The sequence below is a fragment of the Scyliorhinus canicula genome, chromosome 6 (genome assembly GCF_902713615.1).
Source record: "Scyliorhinus canicula chromosome 6, sScyCan1.1, whole genome shotgun sequence".
Classification (NCBI taxonomy): domain Eukaryota; kingdom Metazoa; phylum Chordata; class Chondrichthyes; order Carcharhiniformes; family Scyliorhinidae; genus Scyliorhinus; species Scyliorhinus canicula.
The window spans coordinates 218744044-218748058 of NC_052151.1; positions in this window are offsets into that span (position 1 = coordinate 218744044).

Sequence of the window (4015 nt, forward strand, 5' to 3'; positions counted from 1 at the left end):
TTTATATAAAAAAAGACAAAGGAACAAGAACAGGTGGAAGATGAGGTGGATATTTTTTGTTCAGGAAAGTTGGCAGAATTACAACTGAATAAAATGGATGTATCAGAAAGCATACACGGACTATAATGGATGTGTCTACTAATTTTCCAGAGGCCATTCCATTATGCAATATTACAGCTAAAAAGATTGTGGAGGAGTTACTTCAACTCTTTACTAGATATGGACTACCCATAGAAATACAATCGGATGAAAGGTCAAATATTACCTTGAAGTTGTTCAAGGAGGTTATGGGTAGTTTAGGAGTAAAACAATTTAAATCAACTGCGTGCCATCCAGAATCGCAGGGAGCGTTAGAAAGGTGGCATCAGACATTAAAGACAATGTTGAGGGCTTATTGTCAAGATTATCCAGAGGATTGGGATAAAGGAATTCCATCTGTACTGTTTGCAATTAGGGATGCACCTAATGAGTCAATCAAATTCAGTCCTTTTGAACTAATTTTTGGCCATGAGGTAAGAGGACCACTTAAATTGATTAAGGAGAAATTGGTGAGTGAGAAATCAGAAATTACGTTATTGGATTAAGTGTCAAATTTTAGGGAACGATTAAATAGAGCAGGTGAATTGGCTAGACAACATTTAAAAGTTGCACAGCATGTTAGGGCAGCACGGTAGCACAAGTGGATAGCACTGTGGCTTCACAGCTCCAGGGTCCCAGGTTCGATTCCCCGCTGGGTCACTGTCTGTGTGGAGTCTGCACGTTCCTCCCCCTGTGTGCGTGGATTTCCTCCAGGTGCTCCGGTTTCCTCCCACGGTCCAAAGGCGTGCAGGTTAGGTGGATTGGCCATGCTAAATTGCCCTTAGTGTCCAAAAAAGGTTAGGAGGGGTTATTGGGTTACGGGGATAGGGTGGAAGTGAGGGATTAAGTGGGTCGGTGCTGACTCGATGGGCTGAATGGCCTCCTTCTGCACTGTATGTTCTCTGTGATGAAACGGGTCGTGAACAAGAAAGCAAAAGTTCGTAGTTTTGTCAGTGGAGATAAAAGTATTGTTACCAGTGGTAGGTTAACCTTTAAACGCTAGGTTTTGTGGACCATATCAGATTGAAAGGAGATTAAGTGAGGTGAATTATAGAACAGTACAGCACAGAACAGGCTCTTCGGCCCTCAATGTTGTGCCGAGCCATGATCACCCTACTCAAACCCACGGATCCACCCTAACCCTAACCCTTAACTTACTTTTATTAGGACACTACGGACAATTTAGCATGGCCAATCCACCTAACCTGCACATCTTTGGACTGTGGGAGGAAACCGGAGCACCCGGAGGAAACCCACGCACACAGTGGGAGGACGTGTAGACTCCACACAGACAGTGACCCAGCCGGGAATCGAACCTGGGACCCTGGAGCTGTGAAGCATTTATGCTAACCACCATGCTACCCTGCTGCCCCAAATTATGTGGTAACAAACACCAGATAGATGAAATACGCACCGCGTGTGTCACGTGAATATGCTTAAAAGGTACTTTGAAAGGGAAGGAGAGAAAAAGGAGGTTTTAGTAATTATAATCATAATAATAATCTTCATTGTCACAAGTAGGCTGACATTAACACTGCAATGAAGTTACTGTGAAAAGCCCCTAGTCGTCACATTCCCGGCGCCTGTTCGGGTACACAGAGGGAGAATTCAGAATGTCCAAATTACCTAACAAGCACATCTTTTGGGACTCGTGGGAGGAAACCGGAGCACCCGGAGGAAACCCACGCAGACACGGGGAGAACGTGCAGACTCCGCACAGACGGTGACCCAAGCCGGGAATCGAACCAGGAGCTGTGAAGCAACAGTGCTAACAATCGCGCTACCGTGCCACTTTACTCAAAGTGAAGAAGCAAATCCAGATGACTCTGAATTTGACACTCCTCAAATTAAATTGGACAACGAGGATGTTCTTAAAAATTGGGATAAATTGTTGAGTTATCTTCCAGAGGAAAAACAAACTGACCTGAAAGAGTTATTGATATCACATGGGCAAGTTTGTGGAAATAAGTGGGGAAGTACTAAAATGGCTATACATGATGTAGATGTGGGAGATGCTGTTCCAATTAAACAACATCCATATAGACTTAACCCTTTAAAATTGGCACAGGTTAACAAAGAGATTGAGAGTATGCTTAAACAGGCATAATTGAAGGGGGTTGCAGAAAATGGAGCTCACCCATAGTGATGGTATCAAAACCAGACGGTACCCAACGGTTGTGTGTGGCCTATAGAAAGGTTAATACAGTTACAAGAATGGACTATTATCCTATCCCACGTTTGGAGGATTGCATTGAGAAAGTGGGGCAATCAGCTTTTATTTCCAAATTGGATTTATTTAAAGGTTACTGGCAGGTACATTTATCCGAAAGGGCAAAGGAGATTTCAGCTTTTGTAACTCCAGATGGTATATACCAATTCAAAGTTATGCCATTTGGCATGAAAAACGCCCCGGCCACATTTCAACGGTTAACTAACAAAGTCATTTCAGGATTCCCGAATTGTGCGGTCAACGATCTAGTAATTTTCAGCCAGACATGGAAAGAACATTTGATGAATCTGATGGAGTTAGTCGATCAACTTCAGGAGGTGGGTTTGTTGGTAAACCTGGCCAAAAGTGAATTTGGAAAAGGCCAAGTCACTTTCCTTAGCCACACAATTGGAAATGGACAATTGGTCCCACGAGACTTCCAACAAATTAGATGATAAATTAATCAAAGATGCAAAACAGCAAGAACCTCAAAGTTGGAAAGAATTTGGGGTGCGCACTGAGATTCCAGATCGGGAACGAGTGCTAGACGGATACGCATGGAAAAAGTGCTTCCTGATGGAACTTGTAAGGTCAAAGCCAGGCTGTTGGCACAAGGCTTTGAAGAAAACTTGGGTGACCAAGGTGTAAGGGTAGATTCACCTACAACAGCAAAAGTCATTTTCAGAATCATCTTGAAATTAAGCGTGGGAATGTAAGTGTATCGATATTAAAGCCGCTTTCTTGCTGGGACATCGGCTTCAAAGAGAATTCTTTCCATGTCCTCCAAGGGAGGTGCAATACCCAGAAGGGATACTGTGGACGTTAAATCAATGTGTATACAGATTGAATGACGCCTCAAGAGTTTGGTTTTTCTCGGTGAGGTCAGCTTTGTTAAAGTTGGGCTGCCGAAAGCAGACCCTACAAAGTTTTATTAGCACCACGTTTGGGCACATTCGTGAGGAATGCAGATGATTTTCGGGTGGGGTTGGAGTAGCGAATTTGAAAAAAACAACCACGACTGTCTGACAATTTTGATGTTGTAGAACTAAGCACTAACATGAACCATTGCAAAGTTGGAGAAATTGTTCGAGTAAGTGAAACAATTCCTCAGGCCAAATATTCCCCAGAATATCTGTGAAAAGTACACTGGCAGCGGAGACCCTTTAGCTGCTGTAGGTATGGCATTGCTTTCTCTCCAGCATCCTAACTTAAATTGTCAGTGAAACTTTGCATCCGGGGACAGTACCTACAGAGTATCACATCGACAATCCTTTGGGAGAATGTCCATTCTCAGAAACCCGTCAATGAAAAGAGACGATGGATTGGCACAGCAAGCCTAAAACAGGTGCTTGAGAATAGGGAGATTGACAAGATCAAAGTGGGTTAATGGCAGTTACCAATTATCTGACACTTTGATTGAAAGAGCTACTGGCTGGAAGCAATTCTTAAACGGGGAAGGCATTTTCTCCCAGACATGTAGACGCACGCACACATACAGACACACGCGCAAACACTGACACACACACACAGACACATACAGATACACGCGCAAACACTGACACACACACACAGACGCACACACACACATACACATACAGACACACACACACAGACGCACACACACATACATACAGACACACGCACAAACACTGGCACACACACGCAGACGCACACACACACATACAGACATACGCACAAAGACTGACACACACACACAGACGCACACAC